This window comes from Callithrix jacchus, chromosome 2, assembly GCF_049354715.1.
Source record: "Callithrix jacchus isolate 240 chromosome 2, calJac240_pri, whole genome shotgun sequence".
Classification (NCBI taxonomy): domain Eukaryota; kingdom Metazoa; phylum Chordata; class Mammalia; order Primates; family Cebidae; genus Callithrix; species Callithrix jacchus.
Window position 1 is genome coordinate 127,450,432 of NC_133503.1, and position 21,983 is coordinate 127,472,414.

Here is a 21,983-nt window from a genome sequence, read left to right on the forward strand (position 1 = left end):
ACAATGGTAAAGCTCACCTTGTTTATTTCTTACCTTCACTGTCATTCAGTGACATTTCTTACCTGACATTCAGTTGCTTGAAAGCCATTTTTAATAAATATTTCATCCAGTTTTTTTATTGTTTCTGGCAGGAAGACAGATCCAACCCCCCCCCCACCTTTTTTTTTTTTTTTTTTTTTTTTTTTTTTGAGACAGAGTTTTGCTCTTGTTACCCAGGCTGGAGTGCAATGGGGCGATCTCGGCTCACCGCAATCTCCGCCTCCTGGGCTCAGGCAATTCTCCTGCCTCAGCCTCCTGAGTAGCTGGGATTACAGGCACATGCCACCATGCCCAGCTATTTTTTTGTATTTTTAGTAGAGACGGGGTTTCACCATGTTGACCAGGATGGTCTCGATCTGTTGACCTCGTGATCCACCCGCCTCGGCCTCCCAAAGTGCTGGGATTACAGGTGTGAGCCACCGCACCCGGCCGATCCAAACCCTTTTATTTCATCTTAATCAGAATTATGTCTCCTATGTCCCCATTCTTATGACGTGAATGTTTAATTTTTTACATACACCAGGAAAGGTGTGATCACCAACTGAAATTGCATTCATGCATCATGCTTTCTAATATTTCAGTTTACAGTTGGCACCAAATAGTCTGCAATTTATTTTGTGTTACATTTGGGTGTTGAATCTTTATTATGAAGTAGGTTGAACTTAAGCAAATGCAATTTCTCCTCTGTTAATTTGGGGAAAGTAGAAGAAAGGGGGATATAGTACTCTTCCCTGGCCAGTTAGTTGATTTTACATTATTTGCATTAGCAACAGGAATGACAATGGAACAACTGTATAGCATTGTTCAGTGCTAAATTCAGTAAACTGGAAGAACCTAATCAACTTAAGTTGTTGCTGATTCAGTTTGGATAGCTTATTAGAAACCCAGTTACATATTAGCTGAGCTGCAAGGGATTCTTGTAAAGAATTTTCATTTTATTTTACAAGGTAAAATGAAAATCTCATATGGTTCATCAAGTAACTCTCTCATAAAATAGGGTCTGTTAAAGACCAAGCTACTCCTAAGCACGCTGGTGGATGATTAACAGATGCCCTGTGATGCTTTGCATTTTTTCTGGCGTCAACTGGGTACTTTATCTGTTAAGAGTATATTTCCTGGCTTTGGGGAATTAGTGCAACCTCATGTAGGCCTCCAACAACCTCCTCAAAAAAGGCATCCGCCAAGATGCCTGATCTGAGCTTTTGGCTATCATTTTCTAGGAAGTCAGAGGAGAGCTCATGGGCTTGTGGCTCTGCGTGCTATAATCAGTGTACATTTGGCCAGATGCAGTGACTCATGCCTGCAATCCTAGTTCTTTGGGAGGCAGAGGAGGGAGGATCACTTGAGCCCAGGAGTCTGAGACCAGCCTGAGCAAAAAAGAGAGACCCTGTCTAGACAAAATCTTTAAAAAATGTAAAATTAGCCATGCACAGTGGCATGCACCTGTGGTCCCAGCTATTTGGGAGGTTGAGTTGGGAAGATCTCTTAAGCTCTTCTGTGGTTCAAGGTTCTCTTCTTCATGGTTCAAGGTGGCACTGAACCATGATTATACCACTATACTCCAGTCCTGGTGAGAGAGTGAGACCATGTCTCAAAAATATAATAATAATAATAGATGAGTGTACATTTTAGTGTCAATTTTCCTAGGGTTATTCTTCCATCTTTACTTGCTTCAAATGAAAGCTAATTCAGATGAGAAAATTATTCTAGCCTTTGGGTGAAACAATTGACATGCACACATCCGAGGTAGCGGGGGTGGAAAGTGAAATGGTTCTCAGGCAGTTGTACAATCTCTGTGGAAGCCTCTCCCAGGTGGTGAGTGGCTGGAGGCAAAGAGGAGGCCTTCAGTCCAAGGTGTTTATTTCAAATAAATCCTTCTGATGCAGGTTCAGACTGGGGATGGAACTGGGGAAGTAAAATAACCTTAATGTACATAAAAGCCTATTAATAAATGCACCCACTTTTTAAAAGCTTCAAATAGAACTTTCTCAATGCCAAAGAACCTAAAGTGAGGCAAAACAAAAGCAATAGTAAAAAGCAAAGAGAGAGAAAGAAGAGAATGCCCAAGTGGTAAAGGCCGAAGTCTTAAAAACACAAGATCAATGCTTTATCATACATTATTGAAAAATAAAGTTTAATACAAAAGTATTTCAGATGCCACAGAAATAACTTGCATCCGAAAATAAAAGTCATTTCACAGAATGGGAACTAAAGCCAAGTGAATGAAAACACCTTACCAACTCACTTAGGCACTTCAGGTTGAAATAATGGAAGGTGATTAACGATTCTCCTTCTTCTCGAGCTATAATGCTGGCTGGCGGGGTGGCCAAAGTCAAGATGGAGAAAATGTGTCTCCTCTACATATAGTAGATGGGCTTCCCCAAACTTTGGTCCTGAAGATTGTTTTATCAAGTTGAAATTAATCAAACGAATCTAATCCTTTTCCCCCTAAAGTTTGTAACAAGGGTAAGCAGATGTGAATTGCCATTAGGGATAAGCACATGGTGGGTAACAATAAGACCATACTTTGGGGTAAATGAACTAGTTCAATACAACTAGTGCTATGCTGCTGTTTATCAGTTTGCTCTCTGGGCTGGAGGTGAAGGATCCCTGATTTATAGTAGTCCCCTCTATCGACACTTTCACTTTCTGTGGTTTCAGTTTCTTGTGATCAGCTGCAGTCTGAAAGTATTAAATGGAAAATGCCAGAAATAAACAATTCATAAGTTTGAAGTTGCAGTCATTCTGTGTCACATGATGAAATCTCTTGCTGGCACACCTGGGACAAGGATCATCCCTTTGCCCAGAATATGCACACTGCATATACTACCTGCCTGTTAGTCACTTTGTAGCCATCTTAGTTATCAGAGCCAAAAAACAAAGTACATATAGGGTTAGGAACTATCCACGGTTTCAGGCATCTACACCAGGAGTCTTGGAATATAGCCCTTAAGAATAAGGGGGGACCATTTTGAGTGTTTGCCGATCATTGTGGTTTACACACTGCCAACAGGCCAATTACAAGTTACCAATGTGATGTCACTGAATGCATATTTCGGATGTACACAATTGGCTCTCTACTGATGGTATGAGCTGAGTCCAGCTCACCAATGAATACAACTTAACCACTTTGAATCACTTACAAATTTTCTGCTGGTGATATGGCTTCCCCATCCAAAATCTTCATCTAAAATTGCTTGATTTCCTATTGCCCCCAATTCCCTAAATACTGCCTGGTTTCACATGGGTCTTATCTAATGTCCTGCTCTGTATCTTAGGTGGAATCCCATACCTTCCAACTTTCTAATCTTTATATGTCATCCTTTTGAAAGCAATCATTTAAAAAACAGTATAAATGAGAAACTCATTTCAGCACATATACTTTCAAGAAGAAAATAATGTAATGAAAAGATACATTGTCAATGATGTCACTCTTCAGAGATAACTGCTGCAAATTATCCAATGCCTGGCTTCCTAACATTTTCATTTACATATTTTCATATATATGTGTATTGTATAAGATAAAAAAAACTATGTAATATTACATATTCATATGTAATATTTTGTGACCAATTTTTAGCTTAAAGATATTATAATTTTGTAAAAGTTATGGGCCAGACGTGGTGGCTCATGCCTGTAATTCCAGCACTTTGGGAGGCCGAGGTGGGCAGATCACGAAGTCAAGAGATCCAGACTATTTTGGCCAACATGGTAAAACCCTGTCTCTACTAAAAATACAAACATTAGCTGGGCGTGGTGGAATGTGCCTGTAGTCCCAGCTACTCAGGAGACTTAGGCAGGAAAATCACCTGAACCTGGGAGGTGGAGGTTGCAGTGAGCTGAGATCAGGCCACTGCACTCCAGCCTGGCAGCAGAGGGAGACTCGGTCTCAAAAAAAAAAAAAAAAAAAAAAAGTTATAACTAAGGTACATAGAATTAAAAGGGAAAGTAATACAGTAGAAAGCAGAGAATCCAAACTAGTTTCTTACAGCAGTCATTCTATCAACTATGTCTTGGACAAAGAATTTTCTGATCCAATAAATATTAAATATGAATTATGTTTTGAAAACTCATAACATACATTAGCATCTTAAAGACTCAATTAGAAAAATTGAAAAAGATTGTGTGTGTGTGTGTGTGTGTATGTGTGTGTGTGTGTGTAAAACATGTTTCACAGAAAACGTTTAAACAATTTTATTAAGCTTCAGTTTGGATGTACAATGACTTACTTATCCAGTCCTATGCTATCGATTGCTTAGGTAGTTCTAGTGAGATCCACCAAAATCAAAGCTGTGAGGAACATCTCCATAGCAAGCTGGCAAAGGTATGCATATTTTACATTTCCCTGCAGAAATTTACTGATTAGCGTAAACACTTACCTATGCCCTCTGAAATATTACATAAAATATGATTTTTAGTCTACAGCAGTCAAGTGATAAATGTTTATTCTCCTTTAAATGGGCATTTCTTTGCTTACCAGTCTTCTACTCTTTTCAGGTTCAACTGGAAAAAACTTGATTTGTTACTGTTATTGTTTGGGTTTGGTTTGTTGATTGTTTTTATGTGTTTATGCATGCTTTGTCTATTACCACTGTTACTGCCAGCATCTATTAAGTGGGAATAGAATCCTGCTAGTTGCATTACCAGAAATGTGGATCACTGATACAGAGATAGAGCAAAGAGCTTACAGTTATAGGAAAGAATCATAGATTAAAATGACTATATTCCTGCACTCTGCTTTCAAACATAATAGTATCTTAAAGAAATTTAAAGAGTATATTCTGTTTACACTTTCTATTGTCCTTCAATTTAAAATATTTTCTTCAAGGCTGGGCATGGTGGCTCACGCCTGTAATCCCAGCACTTTGGGAGGCCAAGGTGTGAGGATCACTTGAGGTCAAGAGTTCGATACCAGCCAGGCCAACGTGGTGAAATCCCATCTCTACTAAAAATACAAAAATTAGGTGGGCGTGGTGGCGAGTGCCCATAGTACCGGTTACTAGGGAGGCTGAGACAGGAGAATCCCTGGAACCTGGGATGCGGAGGTTGCCGTGAGTCGAGACTACACCACTGCACTCCAGCCTGGGCAACACAGCAAGACTGTCTCAAAATATAAAAATAAAAAATAAAATAAGATAAAATATTTTCTTCAAAAAGTGCTAGGGTTTAGCTACTTTAAATTTAATTAGTATCTGTGCTTGGATAAAGAGTAATGTACAAGAAGCACCTGGATTTTACCTTAAATGTTATAATTATCTAATTTGTCTTTCAGAAAACTAGATATCTTCTGGAAAACTTTAAAAGTTACTTTGTTGGGAAACAGTTCTGTTTAAGTATCATTGGATCAGGTCTGCTTGAGCTTACATCTTTGCACCTTCTGAAAAAGCTTTTCCTGATGGTCTCTTTTAAAAATATCGATGTGACTTTTCAACTCTAAACAAGTATCATTCAAATGTTTCTGCATTTAATCTCTCAAAAATGAACAGACATGACTTTTTTAATTTAAGAAAACCCAACAAACTATGAAGTTGAAATTAGAGAAAACAAGTATAGTTTAAAGTGTGGGGTCATTATTAAAATAAAATTACCTTGAACTTTAGCACAGTTTCCTTTGCTGCTATCGGGTGCTTGTTTGTTGGTAATTACACAGAATAATGAATGAACTGAAGATTTAGAAGAGCAAAACAATAATTTCATTGAAACTAATTATGAATGAATTATTAAATAATTCTTTCTATGCCAATCCCATATTCTTTTTTTTTTTTTTTTTTTTTTTTTGAGACGGAGTTTCGCTCTTGTTACCCAGGCTGGAGTGCAATGGCGCGATCTCGGCTCACCGCAATCTCCACCTCCTGGGTTCAGGCAATTCTCCTTCCTCAGTCTCCCGAGCAGCTGGGATTACAGGCACGCACCACCGTGCCCAGCTAATTTTTTGTAATTTTAGTAGAGACGGGGTTTCACCATGTTGACCAAGATGGTCTCGATCTGTTGACCTTGTGATCCACCTGCCTCGGCCTCCCAAAGTGCTGGGATTACAGGCTTGAGCCACCGCGCCCGGCGCCAATCCCATATTCTAAACATTTAAGTTAATGGTAAGATATAGACCTGCCTATGCCAGCTTTATATGAGATCAACATTTCTTTCATATAGCTTTCAAATCTCCTAAATTAAAGTTCTAATTTAGTGAGAAAATGATAGAGCAAAACAGTTAAATACAAACTTTAAAAACCACAGTCTTATTGCAATCTATCTAATTGCATTGTTTGGATTACAGTGCTTTTGAATTGTGAATCACGATTCAGCATCTATCATGTCATAACTATAAGGCAACAGCAGTGTTGGATACTACAATAGTACTCCCTTTCCACAGTCTAGGGTCATTGAGAGCCTAGAAATGTAAGAAATCTTATCCCTACTTACATAATCTGTATACATTTTTTAGGGGTTTTGAAGTGATGAAAGAGATCCTACATGAATCTCACTATTGTAACCCACACTAGTTACAGCAGCTGTTAACAAGCCTCGGGGCACAATTTATATTGTGCTTACAATCAGGTGACGTGGTTTGGAGGTTTTTAATTCTTTGGTAATGTGTATCATATTACCAGCTATCTTACAGGAACTTTTGATAAAAATCAAAAAAATCAAGGACAATTTCACAATAGACATTCTATCAATTGATAAAGTATGTAATAACAACAGGACTCACCAATTTTAAAAGGATTTATATTTTGTTCGTCACAGTGGTTTTATGTATACATATCAATTTCTTAGCAGTCTCATATTTCTGTTTTCGAATGATCTGCTCAATAGTTTTTCTTCAACCTCTAGACAACTTTTTGGGTGCAGTATGTCTAAGTTTAAACAATGGGTACAATCACTAATCGAAAAGAACTATACCATACTATTTTCTTTATATTTCCAGACTCAGGGATACTAAAAGACCCGAAGAGTCTTTCAGTTAAACACACAGTTTATACAATTATATACAGTTATATACAATAATTGTACCTAAGAATGTTTTATTTTGTTTAACTTAACATTGCCCAAATCTCATTTCTTGATAGTAAGCTTTTTGAGGGCACGGACAGTGTACACTTGACAGCTATCAAAATACCTGGCACACATAAGTGCTCAGCAAACATCAGTTGAATGAATGAATGGGTAAAGGAAGGAAGGTTGAGAAATCAACAACTAAATAAATTTGGTGCTCCGCATAGACTATGTTCATAAAAATGTAATTCCAAAGTGAAATTTGTTTTGACCTCTGCAACAACCCCATAATTTATGAATATCCTTTGTAGCCTTCCAAGTCTGTCTCACTCTAAGACTCTTTCCCTTATTATTCTAGTTGTCATTAATCTTCTTTTCCTATGAAATTTTATAGCACTTTTAGTCTCCATCACATGAATTACACTGAATATACTCCCTCGTAGAATCCACTATGACATGTTTGATTTATAACTATTTGGCTTTTGGGTATGCACGTTTCTTGTGAATTATACATCAGCATGTAAATAATTCATTATTAATAATGTTGGTATTGATTATATGGCCCTTTATATTGGTAAGGTTCACTTAAAACTATTATCTCATTTGGTTTCATACTAACTGCATAATGGATATTGATACAATTATCCCCATTTTATAGATGGGGAAACTAAGAACTGAAGGGGTTAAGTAACATTCTAGTGATTAGATATACTCATTGCATTATGGACAAAACGTCAGTGTCTGTGATAGCCAAACCCATTTTCTTGCTTCCCAGGGCTGCTTTCGGCCTTGCTCCAGGGAAGTGTTGTTCTGTCATTCAGAACCCATCCAGCTCTCCAGTTTCTCCTGCGCTGTATAACTTCTTTTCCAGATGCTGGTTTCTAACCAACTACTGGTTCAAGAAACTGACAGTAAGGAGAGAAAAAAAGAGGAAATAGAAAGAAATCCAAGGGAAGTAATGAGAAGTAGAAGATGGTAAGAAGTAGAGACCCAGACTGGCGGGCTCTAGGCCTATCTGGCCAGCAGATGTGTTTTATTTGGCCAACACCGAGTGTTTTCTTTTTCAGTGAACTCATTGCCAACTTTTAAAATGGCAAGTGTTCTCATCTATATTTCTGGCTTTTCTTGAAAATATGAGAAAAGTGGCAACATTAGGCTCAAATTTCTGCATGGCCACCGTTGGCCATGGCTCAGTAGTGGCTATTCCCTTAAGAGAGAGTGTGTGCCTTCTTGTGTGCCCTGGTCCTAACCCTCTCCTTATTTAATTTCAGGTTAGTGTCACTCTTTCAGCCCTTCAGTGATTTCAGCTGTTTCTTCTGCATAAAGAAAGAAGTAAGATGGGCTTTATTTTACAGCTGTCTCTGACTTTCTATAGATAAATTACACTTTAGCAGGTAAATTTTAAGTATGTACATCTTTTTTTTTTTTTTTAAGACAGAGTTTCGCTCTTATTACCCAGGCTGGAGTGCAATGGCGCAATCTTGGCTCACTGCAACCTCCGCCTCCTAGGTTCAGGTATTCTCCTGCCTCAGCCTCCCAAGTAGCTGGGATTACAGGCGCCTGCCACCACTCCTGGCTAATTTTTTTTATTTTTTATTTTTAGTAGAGATGGGATTTTGCCATGTTGGCCAGGCTGGTCTTGAACTCCTGGTCTCAGGTGATCTGCCCACTTTGGCCTCCCAAAGTGCCGTGATTAAATCTTAATCAGAGGTCTGTCTAAAAGTCAAACTCAGCTGGTCATGGTGGCTTATGCCTGTAATCGCAGCACTTTGGGAGGCCAAGGTGGGCAGATCACCTGAGACCAGGAGTTCAAGACCAGCCTGGCCAACATGGCAAAACCCCATCTCTACTAAAAATAAAAAATAAAAAAAATTAGCCAGGAGTGGTGGCAGGCGCCTGTAATCCCAGCTACTCGGGAGGCTGAGGCAGAAGAATTGCTTGAACCCTGTGAGGCAGAGGAAGCAGTGAGCTGAGCTCGCCCCATTGCACTTCAGCCTGGACAATAAGAGCAAAATTCTATCTCAAAAAAAAAAAGTCAAATTCTTAGATGAATAAATTCATTCATTGAACTAATGTTTATATATTGAATGCCTACTCTGCACTTCACATTGTTTGGGAATTAATCTCATTATTTTAGAATTGCATCTCAAATTTTCCCCTAACATGACTATTAAAGGGAAACAATTAAATTACAAACAATTGATATTTGATAAAATGTAAGTCTTATGACTAAAATACAAATGCTTTTAGTTATGCATATTCAGGATCAAATTTCAACAATGTATGACTTTGGCTGTGGTCATCAAATCCAAGCAAAGCTTTAAGGATTCCAAAATGATGAAGTAACATTGTGGTAGATCAAAGTGCTCAAAACAATTGATTTAAATATCTTAAAGATCTGAGGTCTTGTTTTCTCAATTGTGCTACATAAAAGAAAAACAATACAATTTTAAAATTACATTTGCCTTAAGAAGCCAGACAGACCTTGGGTTTTCAGGCAACAGATAACTCAAAGCTTATTCTTTAATGCCTTTACTTGTTACCCAGAACTTAAAATAAGGATATACATGGAAATGTTTCTCTGAATTTTATTCATCATCTCTAGGCATCTCTTCAAAAATGCTATTACAATCCCCATAGGAATTCTACTGAATTTCATTAGTCCCATATGTCTGTGCTTCTAATTCTGATTCATTATAGTAGAGGTAAAGCAAGAATCATGGTGAATAAAAGAGGACCATCAACAAAGTTTTATTTGTACTACGGTGTGAATGTATGTGTCCCTCTAAAATTTATTTGTTGGAACTTAAGCCTGAAGGTTAAGAGCTAGGGAGCTGGGGAGGTGATTAGGTCATGAGAGCTCTGTTCTCATGAATGGTGTTAACAACCTTATAAAAGAGCTAAAGGGAACTAGTTAGGCCCTTCTGCCTGTCCACCATGTGAAGACACGGTTCGTCCCCATCGGTGGATGTAGCAACAAGGGGCCATCTTGGAAGCAGAGGCAAACCCTGATCAAACACTGAACCTACAGGTGCCTTGATCTTAAACTTTTAGCCTTCAGATTTGTAAGAAATAAATTTCTTGGTGTCAGAATGACTTAATTACCTAGTCTGTGGTATTTTGTTACAGCAGCAGGGACAGACTAAGATACCATGTTTATCAGTACTCTGTGGCTGCCATAACAAATTTCTGGAAACTTGGATGAGATCATCCTAATATCCTTGATAGCTTAAACAACAATTTATTCTCTCATGAATGTGAACTAGAAGCCTGAAATCGAGGTGTTGGCAGGGCTGCTCCCCCTCCAAAAGCTGTAAGAGAAGCTCTTCCAGCTTCAAGTGGCTCCAGGGGCTTCTTGGTCTGTGGCTGTATAATTCGAAACTCTGCTTCAGTTCTCACATGGCCTTCTCTGTGTCTTGTCTTCTTTTCTGTCTCTCTTTTTTTTTTTTTTCAAGATAATTTTTATTAACAATGCTGAAGAAAGCAATTTTGACTGCTTTATTATCATATTTACAGACAAGTAGCTTCTGTAGACGCTAACTACTGAATAATTCTTTTTTTTTTTTTTTTTAATTTTTTATTGGATTATAGGTTTTGGGGTACATGAGCAGAGCATGCAAGACAGTTGCGTAGGTACACACATGGCAGTGTGCTTTGCTTTTCTTCTCCCCTTCACCCACATTTGGCATTTCTCCCCAGGCTATCCCTCCCCACCACCCCTCCCAATGGCCCTCCCCTTTTCCCCCCAATAGACCCCAGTGTTTAGTACTCCCCTTTCTGTGTCCATGTGTTCTCATTTTTCATCACCCACCTATGAGTGAGAATATGCGGTGTTTCATTTTCTGTTCTTGTGTCAGTTTGCTGAGGATGATGTTCTCCAGATTCATCCATGTCCCTACAAACGACATGAACTCTTATAAGGACACATCATAGGATTCAGGGTCCACTTGGAAACCTGGGACGATTTCATTTTAAGATCCTTAATTAGATCTGCAAAGATACCTTTTTGCAATATAAGGTCATATTCCCAGGTTCTGGGCATTACACATGGGCATATTTTTTTTGAAGGAGTGGGCACCATTCAACCAACTACATCATAATTCTTTGACTTCCTGGTAGATTTGCTAGAAACATTTATACAGTGCAGATGTACTATGTATACTGTACTTATGAGTAATTCTATACAAGGTATAGTATCAAGTCCCTGGTCAACAACAGAAACATCAATTCTGCCATTATAGCTACAGGAAAATTCAATTTGACTTATGATATGCCGACTTATCTGTTTCCCAGGAATGTTTACATGTTCATCTTGCCATTCAAATTATATTGTAATCTTTCAGAATCCAAAACTGTGCCTTATCTTTATTTCCATTTTCTACTCAACACCTAAGACAACTAATACATATGAATAGACATTAATTGAATACTTATTTATTGGCACATTTACTTTGAAATTGATGCTTGCCTATGATCTCTGTAGGAACTCTGAGGATAGAATGTATTGGAGGAACAGGAGCAGCTTTTGAATGACAGTGTATTTTCCATCAGTGGGAGTGGATAGAAGCCTAAATAAGGCTAACTATATATTAGGTTGTAATTTCTTCATGTTTCCTCTGAGTTTTTTTTTTCTTTTTAGCTGTTTGAATTGAGCTACATGCCCTCTTCTAGAAGGTACCATCAAAAAAAGTAAGTCTATAAAACTTGTTCATGAGAAGAAAGACAAGACTATTACTTAGAAATCTTGGCAAAATCCTTTGAGAGGTTTCATTAGGACTGAGGCGCTACAGAATCGCCACTAGGAAATGTGTCTTTGGAACTCAGGGATATTGTATTAATACTTTAGAACTGTTTCTGAAAGAGTTTTTTTTTTTAAAGAAGGAAGAAAGGAAGGTGGGGCTGGGGAGACAACTTTAATTTGAATATATATTAGGATTAATAAAAGAATTATTTTTAGGTTCAGAAAACTGTCACTCTTTTTGAGATAGAGTAAGAGATGTCAGAGAAAGAGAAACAAAAGTCTGTAGAGAAGTGAAGAAATTTTACATTAGGTTGGTGGTTGTAGGAAATATAAATCAAATGCCCTGAGCTGGCTGGAGGTACTTGGCGCAAAAAAAGAAAAAAAGACGACTAATGAAAATAAAGAAAAGGTTTTTTTGGAAAGGCTGGAGAAATATAGAGCCTTAGTGATGCAATTACAATATGAATAGCTGGCTGTCGTGGGACTGCTGAAAGGAATCATTAGCTCTGGTTAAATGAGTAAGTTTCTGCTGCAAAAATGATAGAGTACCTTAGAGGCATCAGAAGATGGGCTGGAGGTTTGTAGCAATCCTCTTGATGTTTCATTAATTAACCAAGACAACTTTTTTCTAAGCTTCTTTGAACCTCAATAGGCAGAACTTATGGATATTTTTCTCCTAGGTAGTGAAAAAAGTAACTAGTATAATCCTGTTCTCCTTCTGTTCATTTTAAGTAGCTGTTGCTTAAATTTCCTTAAGCTCAGTGAAAACGTTATCCAGGCAAAGATTCCACTTCACACTGAAGTAACTCTCCTTGTCCAAAGCTCTAGATTAGTCATCTGTAATGGTTTCCCCTTAAAACAGGGAAAATTGTAAAATGCTGATCCTTTGGTGAGGAACTGTACAAAAGCTTGGGCTCTATAGTCTGTTCTGCTTAGGAGACATGTGAACTCTACTATCCTTTTTCTGTCTGTCTAGCCAAGGCGTCTCTGAATGCTCAAGGATTGTTTCCAAACCAAATTGATAAGAGACTAAAAAGACTCAGTCTGAGTTTGCTGGAGTTTATCTTTTTTCCATAAAATGCCAACTACGCTGGCAATGTAAAGCAAATAGGTGAAAATTAAATCTAACATGGTCCAAACAGACACATTTTCTCTTACCAAGATAAGTATTCCTATAATTTTTGAAAAGCAAAAGCAATGACAAAGTTGAGATAGGAATGTCAGGTGGAGGAAGGAGAAACTTCAGTAGAAGCCATCAGCCACAGAGAACAAAGCGCCCCCTTGTTCCGGTGGGGAAAGCACTGCCTAGGAATGTGTCCACTAGGTGGCGTTTCATCTCTTAGATTTGTCCTGTCGTTCAAAAACCAATCTGCTAAGTGTTTTGGTGGTCTTGAGAAAGGTCAAGAAAATCACAGTTTTGAATAATAGTGAGGACAATCAAGATTTCCTACTTAGTGTGAAAATTGGGTGCCATCATTTTGGAAGATTTCACATTCAAGTATTCTGAGGATCTAACAGGATAGGAATTTTGAAGCTGAATGGTCCTCTTAGAGATCACCATCACTGTTTTGTAGATTAAAACACTGAGAACCAGGCATATCTTATCACTTGCTTAAGATTATAGTACTGAATAGTGATAGAACCAGGATCAATTTTCTATAGCCAGGCCAGAATCCACATGGCCTAAGTCATCCTGATCCACATTAAAAGCTTTCATCAATAAATGTGCATTATATACACATTAAGTTCTGGGCACAAAGCTGGTTGCTGGGGATGCAGAAACAGATTCTGTCTAGAATAAACTCTTAGTATAACTGAAGATAAAAATAAGCTAACAGGCAATAACAAAACAGATAGTACATTAAATAATGACCATGATGATGTCTGCCTGGTGCCCAGAGCAGAATGTATTCCGTGTGGAGGCAGAGGCAGGCCCTGAGAGAGGTAAGGCAAGGCTGAATGAAGGTTTGGGAGAGGAGATAAGTTCACAAATTTTGCTTTTAGACCGGAATATTTGCCTGTCTTCTCAGATAGGGAATTGGCTTTTCAGACCACAAAGCAAAGCCCCTGGGTAGGTCTCAGAGCGTAACAATGTAATATCAACATGAAGCAAGGCATGGCTAGGGCCACGCTGAGTCAGATGCTGACGATTTTCATGATCTCTAGCTCATATCTTGAAATGTTGTACTCAAACTAAATAGAAATCTTGGCTTATTATGGGCTTTAATTTACCAAGACTATTCCAGTAAGTCTGGTATATGCTACTTATATGGGATTCTAATTTTTAAAGATATGATTTACAATGTTCTTTGTATTCTTCAAAACCACTATGAGCAACTTTTATGAACAACTCAATATGTCATGAACCTTGGGGAGGGCTTGTGGGTTGCTGACATTATTCTATTTCTTCATCCACGTTATATAGTTCCATGGTATTTTGTTTCATGATAATTTGTTGTTTATGTTTTATATTTCTTTCATGTGGATTGTGTTCCAGAGTTTTTTAAAGAGTTTTTAAAAATATTGATGGTCTGTGTTTTTGAATTTGCGAGGCTCTCCTAGAAACACAGTGGGCCGGGCATGATGGCTCACACCTGTAATCCTAGCACTTTGGGAGGCTGAAGTGGAAGGATTGCTTGAGCCCAGGATTTCCAGACTACCCTGGACCCTGTCTACAAAAACTACAAAAATTAGCCTGGCACAGTGGCTCACAGCTGTGATCCCAGCTACTGAGGATGCTGAGGTGGGAGAATCTCTTGAGCCTGTGAGGTGCAAGCTGTAGAGAGCAGTGATTGCAGCACAATTGCACTTCCGTGTGAATGACAGACGGAGACCCTGTCTCCAAAAAAGAAAGAAACACAGTGAAGTGCTAGCAAACTGAATAGTGGTATTCTATGAGCTCCACTGTCACTGAGAAACCAGTTTCCAGCTATAGAATAGTAACATTTTATCATAGCACTTTAAAAAGAAAATGTTTCAGTGTACATTTCCACTGCCTTTTTAGTGCCTTATAAGCATTTTATAAGTTTTTCCCCCTTTTCTAGATTTCTGATACCCAGAGAAGTGGATTTTGGTCTAGTTAACTACATTATGTAAAGTAAGAAATGAGAATTTCAAAATTGACATATTTTCATGTTTAAACTCTATTTTTTGAACTTTAATTTTTTCATCTTGGACTATGTGTCCGAGGAAGAATGTGTAGTTGTCATACATCAGTGTGTGGCGTTCATTCACCTCAGAACATTCAGTTGACTTTTCTGATAGCATTTGTCCTTTTGTTAACTTACTCCAGGTGTGTTAGTGTCAGGACATAGACTCAGAGGCTCCAGACCCATGTGCACTAAAACAGACCTGAGTTATTCATTCTTTTCTGAATGTTCTGCTACTTTGAACTTGTCTCCGTGTCTCCTTTTATTAGGCTGTGTATGCATATCTGCGCTATACAATACTAAAAACAATGTGAGTCTTAGACTGCCAAGTTTAGATCCAATCAAAACTTGTGGTTTGTGTTTCAAACTGACCTTGAACCTCACTGTTTGGGCTTGTTTTAATCTTGGCACTGTTTTGCTTCCTATTTCTAAGAATGAACTATTATTTGGCTCAAAAGCTTTATGCTCATCTAATAATCCTTAGAAAGCAAGACTATCATTGTGTGAGGGAATTTGGAAGATTAAACATTCATGATGACCAAATTAAGCCTGGAAAAATCAAATAAGAAAAGCAAAGAAACTGTACTCAATAAAAATCATTTACATTGGGCCAAGTGTGGTGGCTCATGCCTGTAATCTCAGCACTTTGGGAGGCTGAGACAGGCAGATCATTAGGTCAGGAGTTAGGACCAGCCTGGCCAACATGGTGAAACCCTGTCTCTACTAAGAATACAAAAATTGGCTGAGCATGGTGGTGGGTGCCTATAATCCCAGCTACTCAGGAGACTGAGGCAGGAGAACTGCTTGAACCCAGGAGGCAGAGGTTGTAGTGAGCCAAGATTATACCATTGTACACTAGCCTGGGTAACAGGGTTAGACCCCATCTCAAAAAAAAAAAAAATCATTTGTATTTTAGAAAATCTAAAACATTAAAAAATAACTAATAATTTTATATATTTAAAAGAGAAAAACTAGTCCCTAAAACTGACATCTCAAGTGCTTTACTATCATGAAACTCTTTTGTTTAGTCAAAAGAAAACAGCTCAGGCTGAAAGTCAAAATACATAGATCAAATATTCCTCTATCAATAACCAACCACCAGGTAAAAGTTGCTAACCTCTGCTACTAATTTGTTAAACTTTTTTTCTTTTTTTTTGAGATGGAGTCTCACTTCATTGCCCAGTCCGGAGTGCAATGGTACAATCTCAGCTCACTGCAATCCCCACCTTCCAGGTTCAAGGGATTCTCCTGCCTCAGCCTCCCAACTAGCTTGGATTACAGGCATGTGCCACCATGCCCAGCTAATTTTGTATTTTTAGTAGTTTTCAACATGTTGATCAGGCTGGTCTTGAACTCCTGACCTCAGGTAATTCGCCCACCTTGTTCTCCCAAAGTACTGGGATTTGAGGTGTGAGCCACCACACCCGGCCTGTTTAACATTTTTAATAGATAAGTTAGTAACTTTTATTTTTAGTAGCAAATTAATTCATTGAATGGAACAGTGTAAATGTAGGAAGAAAGCAGAGGTGGATGTTTTGGTAAAGCTCCCACAGAAAGTATAAAGACAACACAGATGTGAAAGCACTTCATTATTTAGCATGGGAAGCTGTCCTCATGGCTATGGGAAAACCGACCTGAGGCTTCATTCTCATTGTCACTGTCTCCCAAGTGCGCTTGTCAAAGAAACTCCAACACCAGATTTCAGAACCCCTCTCTTGCACACATTTATTAAATGGGCATCGATTTAAAAAATGTATTTCACCTGCTTATTTAGGTAATGTGTCTCAAGGGAGTCAAAAATATGGAGTCAGTTTTGCCAGTGGCTAGTTTTTACAGTTCCAATAAGAACAAGATTTATATATTTCTAGTTATTATACATACTCCATTACAATCGGCTTGCTCTCCCACCTCCAAGATCAGTTTGGCCACTTGTTTCGTTCTGTAGTCCTGGTGGTAGTTGTGAGGCACCTGTAAAAAGATCATCGTATTAGGTAACTGAGAGGAGGTGTTGCATGGTATTGGAGTAATGGACCCTTTGGGGCAATTTGAGCATAGAATATGGTGATAAAGTGGAGGCATGGACTGAGCGACTCATTAGGAGCAAGCTCCAGGTTCCATCCAAGCACTGCTGAAGACAGAAACTAGTCACTCTCTGCATTTAGCATCTACTCACTCCTCAAAAGCTTTATGCTTTGGTTTTCCTTGTAAGAAGATATAGTAGATTTTTACTTCTGGCTCTGGTGGAGTAACAAAAACCAGATACGTCTTTTTTATCCTAAACAATTAGAAAATGTGACAAAATATGTAAAACAATGATGTCAAAACATTGGTCTAAAGAAATCACAGAGTTCACAAAGAAGTGAACGTATTTCCTAGTGGCAGTTTATAGGCCATGGGGGCTGGGGGGTGACTTACGAAGCATGTAAGTTTCACTGCATTGAGGAGATAGAGATCAGAGTTTCAGGAAGCCTAGGAAGTTAGAACTCATGAGACAGAATACCAGATAGGACAGACTGTCAGGGGTGGGGAAAGATTAATAATCGGCTCTACTGAGCTGTAGGAGGGGATGAATAGGTCTAACCCACATGGAATTATAATCCTAGAAGGAAGGGAGAAGAGGAAATAGAAAAATATTCTTAAATGATACTTTATATACGGAGGAAAAGCAATTCAAATGACCACAGATTTATCACCAAAGCCGCAGAATCAATAAGATCCTAGTACATTTCTAAAATGCTGGCAAAAAGAAATCATTACCAATAGAGGTACAAAATAAGAATAACAGCAGATTTCATGTCAGGAATTATGCAAGCCAGCAAACAATGAAGGTATAACACTACATTTCTGAAGGAAAAAACTATCAACATAGAATTTTTACCCAGTGAAAATACATTTCAAAAAGGAACATTAGATAAGATTATTTTCAGACAAATTAGTGTTGGCAGGCAATTCATTATCAGTAGATATAGCCCATCAAATATGTTAAAGGAAGTTCTTCAGACAGAAAGAAAATGGTATTAAATTAAAATTTAGACCTACATAAAGGAATGAGGACTGTCAGAAACAGTGAATATGCAAGACATTTTCTCATTTTTAACATTTTAAAAATCAATTAAATGTTTAAAGTAAATAATAGCAATGTATTGTGGATTTGGTAATACATTAAGAAATAGAATGTATTTGCAATATATATAATTGACATAAAATTTATTTGCAAAATATGTGCATAATTACTATGAATTTATGAGAAAAACGTTGTTTCTCACAGAAGCGAAAACACAGACAATAAGTATATGAAAAGATTCTCAACTTCATGAGAAATAGAGAACTGAAGCTTAAAACCAGTAAAATCCATCAATTGACACAAATAAAAAAGTTTGACATCTGGTGTTTGTGAGGATATAAAGGCATAGGAACTCATGCCCTGCTTGTACAACTACTGTGGGGAAAAATGCACCATCTGCTGAAATTCCACTCATAGGTATAGTGTATAGAGAAACTATTGGGCATGTATATTGGAGACTTACAGAAGAATGTGCATAATGGCAGTCTTTGTAAGAGTAAAACTTTAGAAACCTAAATGTATGCTGCTGATTGAACTGCTAAATTAATTGTGGTGCAGTCATACAATGGTACACTATACATCACATGAAAAACACATTATAGTTGCGTGCAGCAACAGGAATAAATCACAGAACCATGACATTAAGCAAAAGTAGCAAGTTCTATATTGCTCATTATTTATATGATACAATAGAAAAAACAGCCAAAGCTAAATAAAACCTTGTTTTCTGTCTTTTCCACTAGACTCTTTAGCATGTTTATCACAGCACTACTAAAATCCTGATCTGATACTTTATACTCGACCCTCTCTGCATCTGACTCTGTTGACCAGTTTTCCGCTTGACTGTGGGTCAAATTTTTTTACCACTTGGCATGACTCAAATCTTTGTACTGTGTGCCCAACATTGTGTGTAAGCCAACAGTGAAGCATAACTAATATTTACCCCAGAATAAGGCACATCCTACTTTTGCCATGTCATTAATATGAGGGGGCTGAGTCAATCTAATCTACAGAATAGCTGTGTCTGGGCTTCATTAAAGCTTTAGTTATTCAGTTCACCACTGGATTCAAATAATTTGATGTTGGAATCAGGACCTTTCCTCCAGCAGCACTTGAGATCTGAGCATTCATAAAACTCCAAAGGTCTCTTTGTGCTCTATAGCCAGGCGATCAGCTTTCTGAATGTGGGAGATACCTTCAAGGCTTGTGACCACCACCAGCTTTTTTACTTTCTGGAAATCCTCTTTGCTTTCCAGTGCAATTATTAGCCTTTCGTATCCCAGAAAATTTCTGGCCTGTCTTTGGAGGTCTGAAATAATGCATTCAATGAGGGCCTTGAGAGCCTGGAAGAGATTTTACTCTCCTGCCCTATTCCTAATCTTCACCACATCCTATGCTTCTTTCAAGGAAGGCCTAGAGATCCTCAGGATTTGTCTTCATTCTCCTGCCCTGACTGCAGGCTTCAGCATTCCTTTCCCCAACACTAGGGGAACCTCTTGGGAAAGAGTTGGTGGATAGGTGGAGACTTTCTCTCAGTCTGTAACTCCTTGGGATTTTAATCCATCATGGAAGCTCACAGGCAACTGCTACAGTTTTTTGAATTTGGCTGGTTTTATGTCACTCCCTTCTAGGGCAAACTTCTTTCACTGTTGTATCAGAAAGGAAAGTAGCCTAGAATATCTTCTTTAGGCATGGCTAATCACTTTCTGGATTTGAGTTTACTTACTTTCTGTATATCTTGTGGTGTTCTGATTAGTTTTAATACCAGAGTTGGCTTGCTTAACTAGACGGTTTTCATCTGTTCATCAGGAGGGTCAAACTCTTGTGATTCACAAAATTATAAATGAAGGGAGAAACTAAACTTTGAGTTTTGAAAATAAATCACCAAATAGGTTCTTTTAAGAATTTGTATTACTTTTTGCTAAATTCAAAAGTATTACATGCTTATTATTAAAATTCAAATTAAACAAAATTACAAAAATCACAGATAAATACATATGGAGAGTCTCTCTCTTTTTTTCTTTTTTTGTAGAGATGGGGCTTTGCCCAGGCTGGCCTTGAAATCCTTACCACAAGTGATCAGCCCTCCAGAGTGCTGGGATTACAGGCATGAGCTACCGCAACCAGCCAGAAAGTCCCTCCTAACTCCACCCTCCAGACATATCACTTGTAAAAGTTTACTGTAGTCTGATTCAAAATAGCAAACAGTTGGTAAACTCAAAAAATAATCTGAGTCACCAACACTGATTTTAACAACACTGTGCATGCTACTTGAGGTGCATTAAAGTTATTCATTTCTATTAACAAGGATATCCAGGACTTGAACTCAGACCTGGAACAAGCAAACCTATTAGACATTTACAGAACTCTCCACCCAAATCCACAGAATATACATTCTTCTCAGCACCAGATCACATCTACTCTAAAATTGACCACATAATTGGAAGTAAAGCACTCCTCAGCAAATGCAAAACAACTGAAATCATAACAAACAGTCTCTCAGACCACAGTGCAATCAAGTTAGAAATCAGAATTCAGAAACTAACTCAGAATCACACAGCTTCATGGAAACTGAACAACTGGGTCTTGAATGTTGACTGGGTAAACAATGAAATGAAGGCAGAAATAAAGAAGTTCTTCAAAACCAATGAGAACGAAGACACAACATGCCAGAATCTCTGGGACACATTTAAAGCAGTCTCTAGAGGAAAGTATATAGCAATAAGTGCCCATATGAGGAGAATGGAGAGATCCAAAACTGACACTCTATCGTCAAAATTGAAAGAGCTAGAGAAGAAAGATCAAAAAAACTCAAAACCCAGCAGAAGACAAGAAATAACTAAGATGAGAGCAGAACTGAAGGAGATAGATACACAAAAAACCCTTCAAAAAATCAATAAATTCAAGAGCTGTTTTTTCGAAAAGATCAGCAAAATAAACAGACCACTAGCCATATTAATAGAAAGGAAAGAGAGAATAACCAAATAAATGCAATAAAAAATGATAAAGGGGATATCACCACAGATTCCACAGATATTCAAACCATCATCAGAGAATATTACAAACAACTCTATGCACATAAACTAGGAAACCTGGAAGAAATGAATAAATTCCTGGACACTTGCCTCCTCCCAAGTCTAAACCAGGAAGAAGTCAAAACCCTGAATAGACCAATAACAAGGTCTGAAGCTGAGGCAGCAATTAGGAGCCTACCACACACAAAAAAGCCTAGGTACAGATGGATTCACAGCCAAATTCTACCAGACATACAAAGAGGAGCTGGTACCATTCCTTCTAAAACTATTCCAAATAATCTAAAAAGAGGGAATCCTTCCCAATCATTTTATGAGATCAACATCATCCTGATACCAAAACCCAACAGACACTCAACAAGAAAAGAAAACTTCAGGCCAATATCCATCATGAACATAGATGCAAAAATCTTCAATAAAATACTAGCAAGCCGATTGCAACAGCACATCAAAAAGCTTATCCACCATGACCAAGTAGGATTAATCCCAGGAATGCAAGGCTGGTTCACCATATGCAAGTCTATGAATGTAATTCACCACATAAACAGAACCAGAAACAAAAACCACATGATTATCTCAATTGATGCAGAGAAGGCCTTTGACAAAATTCAACAGACATTTATGTTAAAACCCCTCAATAAACTAGGTATTGATGGCATGTATCTCAAAATAATAAAAGCTATTTATGAAAAACCAACAGCCAATATCATACTGAATGGGCAAAAACTGGAAGCATTCCCTTTGAAATCTGACACTAGACAAGGATGCCCTCTCTCACCACTCCTATTCAATATAGTACTGGAAGTTCTAGCCAGAGCAATCAGGCAAGAAAAAGAAATAAAGGGTATTCAAATAGGAAAGGAGGAAGTCAAATTGTCTCTATTGGCAGATGACATGATTGTATATCTAGAAGACCCCATCATCTCAGCCCAAAATCTCCTGAAACTGATAAGCAAATTCAGCAA